This window comes from Pundamilia nyererei, unplaced genomic scaffold (genome assembly GCF_000239375.1).
Source record: "Pundamilia nyererei isolate P.nyererei 1_Seehausen unplaced genomic scaffold, PunNye1.0 scaffold00115, whole genome shotgun sequence".
In the NCBI taxonomy this organism is placed as follows: Eukaryota; Metazoa; Chordata; class Actinopteri; order Cichliformes; family Cichlidae; genus Pundamilia; species Pundamilia nyererei.
Genome location: NW_005187516.1, coordinates 1,892,160 through 1,904,137, shown reverse-complemented (window position 1 = coordinate 1,904,137; position 11,978 = coordinate 1,892,160). Strand labels below are relative to the sequence as shown.

At 40.9% G+C, this 11,978-nt stretch overlaps 1 protein-coding gene across 1 annotated transcript in view; it reads right to left on the bottom strand.

Annotated features, from left to right (window-relative positions):
* Positions 1-640, bottom strand: part of ednrba (endothelin receptor Ba) — a 7,806-nt gene extending 7,166 nt beyond the window's left edge. Inside the window, exons 1-2 of the mRNA XM_005741999.2 lie at positions 369-640; positions 47-189 (exon numbers count right to left, since the gene is read on the bottom strand). The gene's annotated coding sequence lies outside the window, so the exon portion shown is untranslated. The remainder of the gene's footprint in view (positions 1-46; positions 190-368) is intronic.
* Positions 641-11,978: the final 11,338 nt, after the last annotated feature.

Here is an 11,978-nt window from a genome sequence, read left to right as displayed (position 1 = left end):
AGAGAGAGAATAAGGCATAAGGCAGAGTGTTTTTATTTCAGCTTACCTTTGTATCTAATGTAGAAGGATGTCAAAGTCCCCTTAGATTCAAAAATGCCTTTTGGTTAGTTTCACTTCTCGTGGATGTTTGTGCATCATTGTACTAAATGTTCAGGGGTCAATTACAAGGCTGTTTTTAGAATTCCTACCCTGAACAAGGAAAATACAACTGTTAGATTATTCAATTAACAACGGATGAGTGAAAGAAGACATAAATACACTAAGGCTGTAGGTTTCCCCCTTTTTATCGATTAAACAGTTAATTTAACACAGTCCCTAAATGAGTCAGTTAATGCTCTCCAGTTGCTCTTGTTAAAGTTCTTACTTACCAAACTCTGAAGTGGGAATTCTCCGATATCTGCGTCTCTTAGTTTAAAGTTCCTCAGTAACTCTCAGGCTCTCAGAACAGAGAACATTTCCTAAAGCAGAGGAATATTGTTCCAACAGTGACAGTTCAGTCATCTCCAACAGCAGCAGTCCTCTCTGTCACTGGGGCCAAAGTTAATGAAAAAACTTACAGTGGCTCCAGTCAGCAGTTCTACTTGTGCTCTCCTCTCCAGTACTGCGCTGAGTCTGGGTGTACACTCAAGAGTCTGCAGGGTTGATCCCTGCCCCACTCCTCCACACCCCGCAACCCCCAACCCCTCCTCTTTTTATTTAGAGGAGGGAGTGAGGGAAGATAGGCAGGATGTTCACGTTATTCATCAAAGTGCACCAGCATTAATGAAAGAAACGTGGTAAAATCAGTTCACAGGAGTGAACTGTTCACGCTGTGGTTTTGTGGTAGTTTATGTCTCACAATAAAAAATACATTCATTAGGATTCCTACAGAGGTTCACCATCACAGTTTTATCTGGCCTGTTTAAAGGATTTCTCCTCTAACTGTGCAAGTTATCAATATCTGACATGATGGTATTTCATTTAATATATGTCCCCAACAGTTATATTCCTGTCATACTATCAGACAGCTAAGAGTCTGCACACAAACTCCAAAAAATGGTTCCATGAGTCTCAAACTTTCACCAGTGAAATTTGTTGAGAACTGCCACACACGTTTACACATAATAAAGTAATTTAGTGTCCAAAACAAAGTATTTTAATATCAGTTTGAACTTTAAGATCAGTAGTTCTATGTTTTAAGTTAAATTTTGTCACATTTAAACACCATCCTGATGGGTTGAGGGTAAAGATGAGATAAAGATGTTGCTAGTAGTCTTATAAAACCACTGTCTGTATGACACCTCTTGATACCACTCTTGATATTGCCACCATGGGCCAACTTCCATCTGTGAAAAATTCCCAGAGTTCCTGGAGTGGCCACATGAGACCTAAAGCAAGTTGTTCCACATTGACATGTACAAATGTACAAAAAGTATTTAGTTCTGATATTGTACCCCTTTCATAATTTTTTGTGGCTCAGCCGTTTGGATTTTGTTAAAGGATAAAGTTGAAGGTGTGGCTGCTTTGATTGACATGTTTTTGTTGATAGACATACTAGGCCTTACTTCCACACGAGTCACTCAACATGACTTCTTGACCTTGTTTATGGTGTTTGTGGCTTTCGGAGCATTTTCATGTAATTACATGTAATTATATGGTAAGTAATGTGACTTGCTGTAAGGCACAGACCGTGTGAGAAGCTTGTGCTCCAGTTTTAGTGGTTGAACCTATTATTTTTTAAATTTGTCTGTTTAAGTAGCTACTTATCAGTTATGTGCATCTGTGTGTCGCTCCCACCCAAACCCTCCATCCTATGCTGATATCAGCCCATTTGCACTGGCTGTTTTTGCTTTTTCTCTTTAACAAGGATAAACATGTTATGTCACTCCTCCACTTCTTTATTAACTTCTAAAAAATAAAAATAAAAAAAAAACCCCGATCTGGTTAAATATTGATTGAGTGATACCCTGTGTGAAGTGAACACGGTAACTGACAATTATTGGATAAGTCTCAATTTTTAAGATGTTAGAGGGACCATGGTAAATAGAAAATACACTCACTTTCACATATCCTTAGTTGGTATGCTGAATGTTAAAGTTCATGACAAAATTCTTGTTTGGAAAGGTTGCAGAGAGAAAGCCTCTAAAAAAGTGTTACATTTGAATAAAAACACAAAACTTGTAGAACAATTTACTTTGGACAGACGAGGCCAAAGTGGATATTTGGCCACAATGCACAGTGGCATGTTTTGTGAAAACCAAACATAGCATATCAGCACAAGCATCTCATACCATCTGTCAAGCACGGTGGTGGAGGGCTGATGATTTGGGTTTCTTTTGCAGCTACAGAACTTGGACATCTTGCAGTCACTGAGTCGACCATGAACTGCTCGGTATACCAAAGTGTTCTAGGGTCAAATGTGAGGCCGTCTGTTTAACGGCCAAAGCTTAGCCCAATTTTGGTCTTGCCACAGTTAAATGAGTTTGAAAACAGCTGTAAATCTAGAACGGAATGACTGAAAAAGACTCATGAATTGTGTTTTTTACACACTAATGTTGCATTTTGGCTTAGTTTTTGTTCAAACTGGCAGAAAAAAAATCATTTGTTTGGTTTTGTTTGTTTTTTTTACCGTGACTGGACTTTAGACTTCCCTTCCTTTCCCAGCTCTTGGGCCGAAGTTAAATTAGCCATTAAAAAACAATGAACCATAAAATACAATTTAAACCCATTACAGGAGAAACATATACAAAGGGAATATTTCTACACTGTATCACACATGTTAGGCTTTATCACTTTTAAGTCATTGAACACTCCGTTTTGTTTCTTTGTGACCTTCTCATGTCGAGCCAAACACAATAAATAAAGGAGTTCTTGTTCTTGCTGTCAGGAGGTTGCCAGCTTATTTTCTAATGGGCATGTGAGGAGGGTTTTCGCATATGCAGTCCCCTGATCACAGTTGGTTAGATACCACAAAGAACACACTCCTGCTCATTTCCAAATTGACTTAGATGAATGTTGTGCTTACTTGGCTTGCTTTCACAGTTTACCCCACGGTACCACTACCAGGACTCACACAGATTGAGGTGGAGGGAAGGAACTGACAGTTAGGAGGTGGCAGAGCTTGGGTGGTGATAATAAATTAAATGATAAGTGGCATGACTTGTTAACTCTACCTTTGAATAATTAGGGAAACAATGAAATTACTTGTTTAAGTAATATCACAATCTCACAAGTGATGGTAAATGGACTGGTTCTTATATAGCGCTTTTCTACTCTGAGCACTCAAAGCGCTTTATAAATTATAAATAATGTCAAGTGAAAAATATTGCATAAATCAGGGGATGCAACAAGTAAACAGGATAAAAAAAACAAACGGAGATTTTCTGCACAGTTGTTTTCATATTCTTACAAGTCAGGCTGTAAGTGCTGCATAAACAGATCTCTCTGCACTCCATACATTTGTACTTTTGTAAAAATAATTTAGCGGTTTAAAAAAAACAAAAAACAAAGGTTTGATAGGTAACATCAGAAAACTTTCCTATTGATTAATATTATTTAAAGTGCTTTCAATTATCCTGGTTATTAGTTTAAATATGCAAATTCGATGCTATTTTGTCAAGCCCACAATTTTTTTCTTTTGCAGATATTTCAAGTAATGTGAAATGAAGAGTCATAGCTGTATTTTTGAGATTTTTTTTTCAAGAGTCTTTAAAAAAATAGCCCTAAAACTCCAACTCAACTGCCTCTTATTTTAAGTAGTCTACATAAATACTTCTTTATAGCCTTTTACCCTCAAGCTCATGTTTTATTGTCTCTTATAGGCTATTAGTAAGAGGTTCTCACCCTCCTTGTCTAACTGTGACTCATGTCCCAATAAAAAGATTTACAATTTAAAGCAAAGAGCATCTGAATCCTTCCTTTCAGCATTGTCCGTTTTTTTTACGAGAGCGTTCGGCATGTGCTGGTTAGTGTGTGGAGAACTCCTCTCATCGCCCAAAGTGGGTGTCTTTATTTATCCTCAGGTCCTGTGAGGACAAAGGGCCGGGTTGTTTTTGAACAAGCAAAGATTCAGTGTCAACGTGAGGCCAGCTCACTGAGAACACAACACGACCTCTGAGCATGCTCTGTTAGGTGCAGGACCAACTGATTACCAGCTGAAATATGTTTGTATGTGTCTCAGTGTGTCCTTATCCAAGAGGGTGTGATGGGTTTATAAAGAGTAATTATTTGCTACTTTATTAGAGCTATATTTCAAGCTCGATTCATCCACCAATTGTTTGTTTGTATTGAATATGCACTAATGCAGAAGCTGCGATGTTGGACGTGTTTTACAGTTCTTTGTTTCTTTTACTGGACTTTTGAAACAGCCCAAAAAAGGATCTCTGTTTTTGTTCGTTTTTTGTCAGCCTCCATGTCCTGCTTTTATGTCCTCCTCTTTATGCTGACAGTTCACTTTAGTTGGAGCATACAAACACATTTTATGGCTAAGCTGTCATAGGAACTGTCACCCAATGTTTGGCACATTTTATCACGTATACTAAAAAATACATCAGTTACAAAACCCTCCTTGTCTCTCAGAGGGATCCAGCTTGAAAAGGCCTGCACATATATTGCAATTTGAAGGTTCTCCCACATTGATAGGACTCAGCACAGTTATATCTCTCATTAGAGAATCGCCTGTTACAAAATGTCTCCCATGTTTCCTTTCTCTCTTTGTCCTGCTTGTATTTTATCTGATGCATCTTTTCTCTCTCTCACTGCTCCGTCTTCTCTCCAGGCTTTTTCTCTGTGCTTCACGCCCTCTAACCATCTCCAGGGTTTGATTTTCCCCTCTGTTCTGAAACATAAAGGAGGCACTGTGCCCCTCTAACACTCCTCACATCAACTAGGCACCAGTGAAATGACTAAACCGCTGCCCTCAGGCTAGCCAGGACGCAGTACATTTGCACATCTGTATATTTATGTTATTGCATCTGCATGTGTGCGTATTTAGTCTCCTTAAGGCCATCTTCCTCTCTGCCTTTCTCTCTTTAATGATCCTCTTAGACATCAGCACCTATGTATGTGTCTGTTGTCTAAAGGTCTTAATCATGAGCAGCAGAACACACCGCTAACAGAGAGAAACCCCACTCGTTTTCTACAAGCACCACACACATATAGATGAATAGAGGATTCACTGGGGAGAGACTGTGACAGAAAAAGGCTTATAAGGTTCATGGATCCATTTTTTGTTATCCACTCTGGATAGTGATTAACAATAATCAACAATTCTGAGATTAACAATGACTGGACCAGTACGGTTAGGATGAACAAGGATTGGATCTGAACTGAATTTTTTTTTTTTGACAGTGGAATAAATTCTGACAGAAGTTACTAGAGTTAACGGTGTAATTCCTGAGATTCCTCAGGTAGAATTGAGCGTACTCCCAAAACTGAGATGTTATTGACTGGCGTGCTGCAGCCACTTAACAGCTGCTTTCACCTTCCCTTAGTCATCTTTTACCTGCCCACTCTTGATGATATAACCCATTAAGCTCACAAAGACACATGAAACTCGCACTTCTCTGCTTTTACAAATAATTTGTGCTTTAAAAGTTTCCGTGTTGCCTGTTTTACAGAAAAAAAACAGGATGTCAGCTATATCTGTCCAGATATACAAAAACAAACCAGCTTAGCCATCACGGAGAACTGACAACAGAAACACAGCAAGGTGCATTAGTTAAACCGAAGGGAATTACCAGATAATCAAAGTGTCTGAATGATTTGTTGATGGAATTTTTCTATTTGTTGTTCTCTCTGATTCCTACCAGGCATTGTGCAGATTCAACTTGGGGAAGACAGTGGCATCCTGCGCAGGTTCAGAAGCAGAATTAATGGCAAGCAAAGGGGATTTACTTTTGACAGTAATGCTATTTAACTCATGGTAGTCAATGTATGGGTACAGTGTCTTGTCTTTCTTTAAAAAAAAAAAAAAACCCTGGGAAAAGATGGAACCCTTAGGCCCCCTCCTCGATTCAGAGATGGTCTTTCCCTTTTCACATAAATGGCCTCCTTGACTCCGCGCTCAAACCAGCGTTCCTCCCTGTCCAGGATGTGTACATCCTCATCATTGAAAGAGTGTCCACTGGTCTGTAGGTGTAAATAGACTGCAGAGTCCTGGCCTGACGAGGTAGCTCTTCTGTGTTGTGCCATCCGCTTCGCCAGAGGTTGTTTGGTTTCCCCGATGTACAAATCCTGGCAATCCGCCTGGCACTTAACAGCGTACACTATGTTACTCTGTTTGTGTCGGGGGACCTGATCCTTGGGGTGGACCAGTTTTTGGTGCAGCGTGTTTTGGGGTTTAAAAGCCACAGAGACCCGGTGTTTAAAAAAAATGCGTCTCAACTGTTCCGATACTTCTGACACATTTGGCATCACTAAGGATTTTTGCTTAGGCAGCGGTTGTCCTTCTCTCCTCGATCAGCTGGCACTTTAGGTGCCTTCCCAGCTTTGACAAATGCCCAGCTGGGATAACCACTTTCACTCAGGGCCTTCCACTCACCAGTATGTCTTCTTTGCTGCTACTTTGCATCTGAATGCATTCCTCTGCTGATCTGAATTGGGTTGGTCTGATGTTCCAGGTGGAATGTGTTTACTTTCTGGTGAAGTTACTCCCAGCCTGCTTCGCCAGGAAGCGGAAGCTGGGAGCTTGCTACATGGCATACTGGGAACTGGGAACCATTTTGATCTGAGTCTGAGCCCAGCTTGAAGGGATGAGTCTGTGTCATCCCTAGAAACTAGCTTGTCCTTCATTTTCTTCAGAGCCACACCTCACAGAGCTTTATCTTCCCATCCAATCTCTGCCACCCCTTTGAGAAAATGCAGAGTAGTGCTGTCTCTGCCACAGCCTCAGAAGATTATTAGGTGCATCATTGCATCAAGCAAAAAGTGCAGTTAGTGTTCTTTTATGAATTATGGCCTGTGCCCACTTCAGAGCCCTAAGTCATAATAATTTAACCATGCAAACGATTTCCCCTTAATCTGAGGAGTCTGACGACCAAAAACCAAAAATCAAAATTGGACAAACAAGAAATGAAAGATGAATGAAAGATCAGTTTTTTATAGGGTACCCAGCTGATGACTGAGTTAAACTCTGGTGATTTATGACCTGAACATTTGCATCAGTACCAGATAGCAAAGTCCAAAATGTTTGCTTCTATCCCAATCCTGCTATCAGAAAGTGCTCATGTGCTTATACGGTTTTTGGCTTCCTTCCTTGTGAATATTTGCCCCCTCTTGATGGCCTCTTCCTACCTGGACTACATTGCATAATCATCCCTGTGTCTATGTATTGTCTTTCCATTTGTTCTTTGTCAGACTGTCTTTTTGTGCTTTGTGCATTCCTGTGTTATGTTTCCTTTCAGACTTTGTTTATTGGAGTTTTGCAACAGCCAAGTAAAGGCTCTGCTCCTTTTGTTCATTTTGTCAGCCTCCTTGTCCTGCTTTTTTGGCCACTGTAAAGGCACCAGTACACCCTATGCGCTGGCCGCTTAGTTTTTCCACAAAATCTAATGTTTCACCATCTCCCGATGTATAATCTGTGACTTGGAGCTCCTGCACCGGCATATTGTTAAAATGACAATAAAATCACGATCGTACACCTGTGACTCCAACACAGCTGTGGCAGCAGTGCAACACATCAGGTTGCAGAAATCAAGAGGTGTATAACTGGCTGAAGCAACACCAAAATAGCAGAGCATACCAGTGAGCATAAAAGCAGCCATGCACTTTAGCTGGAGCACCTGTATACCTTTACGGCTAGGCTTCCACAGGAATTTTTAATCAACTTTTTGGCATATTTTGTAATTTTCACTAAAAAAAGCACATCACTGTTTGTTTTTTTTTGTTACAGTTACAACACCCTCCTTGTCTCTCAGAGGGATCCAGCTTGAAAAGGCCTGCACATATATTGCAATTTGAAGGTTCTCCCACATTGATAGGACTCAGCACAGTTATATCTCTCATTAGAGAATCGCCTGTTACAAAATGTCTCCCATGTTTCCTTTCTCTCTTTGTCCTGCTTGTATTTTATCTGATGCATCTTTTCTCTCTCTCACTGCTCTGTCTTCTCTCCAGGCTTTTTCTCTGTGCTTCACGCCCTCTAACCATCTCCAGGGTTTGATTTTCCCCTCTGTTCTGAAACATAAAGGAGGCACTGTGCCCCTCTAACACTCCTCACATCAACTAGGCACCAGTGAAATGACTAAACCGCTGCCCTCAGGCTAGCCAGGATGCAGTGCATTTGCACATCTGTGTATCTGTGCTATTGCATCTGCATGTGTGCGTGTTTAGTCTCCTTAAGGCCATCTTCCTCTCTGCCTTTCCCTCTTTAATGATCCTCTTAGAGGTCAGCACAATCTCTTATGTATGTGTCTGTTGTCTAAAGGTCTTAATCATGAGCAGCAGAACACACCGCTAACAGAGAGAAAACCCGCTCGTTTTCTACAAGCACCACACACAGAGAAGAACAGAGGGCTCACTGAATAGCATGCTGCTGAAAAACCTCTCTGATGGAATAACAAGTTTCTGTTGTTCTGCTGCTGTTCTTGGAAATATGACAGATTTTCTCCAGCTGATATTAAGGTGCCAAGCAGGAATATTCCACATATTGCACATGAAAGGGTGCTGCTGGTTGACATCCACGGCTGCTGTGAGTGAACACACGGCACAAAAGCAGAAAAACACAAGAATTAAGGCTTCGAATAAAAACAGAACATGGTCTACGATAGAAAACACGCCCTCCGCTTTCACATATGTGCATTGTACTCGTGTGTATCTGCGTGCGCTTTGGATAACATTTAACAGATGTTAAATATCTACGTCTGCATTGATTTATGCTGTCTGGAAGACTTATTCTTTTCACAGCGGTGCTCCTTCTTTCCCCACTTGCATCTCTCCTCCACACATGAACTCCCGCACTTTATATGTTTCTAGAGCCACCCTCTGGGGATTTTCACCATGAAGACATCACACCACCTGCCTTCCTTAGGTGTATATCTTGTTTTCCATTCCCTTTTTTATGTAAAAAAAAAAGATTAATCTTCACCATCTCTGCTGCTCTCCATTCTTTCAGCTTTCCCATTCACCTCCTGGGAAAGCTGCTGTGTTTATTTGACGTGTGGCGTCAGACTTATCTGTACACAGCAGCAGCAGCTCGAGTGTTTCAGTCTGTTTGGACTTTCACCTTCGATAGAAACACAGTTGCAGCCAGAGCCCTGCAAAAGACAATAACGTATCGTGTGTCAGAGAGTGATAAAGAAGTGAATTAACACATGTGGACCTTACAGCGGGTTAGGTACAAAGGATTCACTGTGAGAGAACGTGACTCAGTAGATCCTCCATCTCACTCTGTCTCGTGCCCTCACAGCAGTTAAACCAGTTTAAGAATAATTATTACAGTACTAGTTAGTTGTTTGTTGACATGCTAACTGATGTAGCCTTTAGACTACATCAGTTAGCTAGGTTTGAAGAAAGAAAACCATCTTGCATAACTGTTGACAACACTCTGACCCCTTGTCTTGCTAATAACTGAGCAAGGCTATAGTGATTAATTGAGCTTGATTCAGTGTTGCCAACTCCTCAGTAAGGAAAATCGCTATTGGTTGTCCTAAAAGTCGCTAGAAGTCGCTAAATGACGTCATTGCCTAATTTGCATAATTGGTCATGCTAATCTAATTGTAACCTACCTTGTTGGAGAGAGAAATAACATCGTGGAAGAGCCATAAATTGAGTAAAAAAACGTCCTAAATGCATTCAGAGTTTATTTAGAACTACAAATTTAATTTATTTTAGCAATTATTGTTTTTTTTAATGTCACAATTCCAACCCTGCTCCTTTACCCAAGCTTGGACCGGCAAGTGACCCGAAATAGGCACTCTGGTGGAGTTACTTTGTGTGTGTGTTTATAAGTAGTTTTAAACCTTGTGATCCACAAAACAGCATAAGAGTAAAAGAAGAACTGACTGCGTTACAGCACCCGCTGCTTGTTGAGAGCAAAAGCGATACGCGCTTTCACGTCTTTTTTTTCAGAAAAAAAGTCGCTAAGGTGTCTGAAAACTCGCTAAATATAGCGACAAAGTCGCTAAGTTGGCAACGCTGGCTTGAGTAAGCTTTAACTTAAACTGTACCTTATACCAGCGGTCCCCAACCCCCGGGCCTCGGACCGGTGCCGGTCCGTGAGTCGTTTGGTACCGGGCCGCGAGAGTTGAGGCTCAGGTGTGAAATGTATGGTTTTCAGGGTTTTTATCGGTTTTCAGCGTTATTTTGTTATCGTTTTTATCGTTAACTCGGTGTTCCTGGGTCTTTTCACGTGTGTTATGAATAAATCTACTAGTTTTATTTTGTTGTATTTATCCGCGACACCTTAAAGGCCGGTCCGTGAAAATATTGTCGGGCATAAACCGGTCCGTGGCGCAAAAAAGGTTGGAGACCGCTGCCTTATACGTTACACTATGCCAGCATAGTCTCTCATTCATCCAGGTCATGGTAGACTTACCTGGGATTCATCACTTTTTCTTTGCAGAACTGAAGAAGAACTAAAATGTCTTTACATGTTCCTTTTTTTTCGCCTTCCTTTTTTTTGAGCTCTTAAGATCACACGTTACCAATTGATCAGTCTTATCTTGACCGGCTATCAAGGAGGAGTTTAGAATGGGAGGAGGACCCAAAGAGCTTTTGGAGGAAGCCCATACAGGGCTAACTCAGAGAGATAGACAACCTTTCACACCCACAGCCAATTTAGATTCACCAGTTAAACCAGCAAGCATGTTTTTGGACTGCGGATGAGTATCTGGAGAGCAGTCACAGAGGTACAGAGAGAACGTGCGATTCCACACAGAAGGGCCTTTCCCTCTGGCTCAAGGATTCAAAGCCTGAATCTTCTTGTTGTGAACCCACGGTGCTAAACATTGCAACCACTGTGCCAGCCCTGTCTGTTCTCAGTTTTATATAATTTGTCAGTGTTATTCTTACACATTGCATCCTTAATAGTGTTCACGTTCAGCTGGCTAGTTCTTAGTCTGTTAATTCTCAACAATGGAGCGACACTGACATGGCAAAAAAAGAAGAAGAATATGCTGCAGGCAGAAATATATACTGTATTCCTCCACATATCTGTCGGTGCTATCCTGACACTCCTCAGGATTCAACTTCACGCCTGGATGAAGAGGAGAGATGGTGAGACTGAGACAGCCTCACAGATGGTAATCTTATGGGACCAAAGAAATACAAACCAAATGTTCGTACATTTTCTGCATTCCTTCTGGGAGAGTTTATTATGCCGAATGCATAAAGTATCAGGAACAGCCTTCTGATATTGATTTTCCTGTGCAAAACCAGCAGTCTCTGCGGTTTAAAAATCTGTTTTTGACCAGTGTTGTTCTCTTTATTTTAGCATCTCGTCCTTTGGGGCAGGTTTAGATTTAAAAAGAGAAATTAGAACAAAAGATGAACTTGGGTGATCTAATCAGTCAAGCGTGTGTATCTCATAACATTGAATATTTTGTTAAAATAACTGATATGTAGGGGGACTCAGCAGCAACTGCTTTCCCAAGAATTAGCTAATTAGCTTGTCTCTGCATTATTGTCAGTATAGCATTGTTTGTATTTCGACCTGTGTTGGACTCTGTTCATTGCCCACACTGCTGACATTCAAGAAAAATGAGAAAGTATGTAAGAATTTATAATTATGCATGAGCGGTGTCGTAGTACAATTCATTTTAAAACCAGTCTTTTAAATACAGATTGTGCTTTGGCCCTACTTCTTGGTCATGTTTTTGTTACCTAGCTGAGAGATTTGGAACGAGTAAAAAAAGAGATTCAGGAGGATATTTATGATGAAGGCTGGAGGCAGAGAGCGGGGAGAGTGGCCATGGGGAGGCTACACGTTTGTGGATCTTGGACTGGCTTTTGCTCACTGCGGAGACCTTTGCAAGGTCAGGAGTTGTTGTACATAAGCCAGG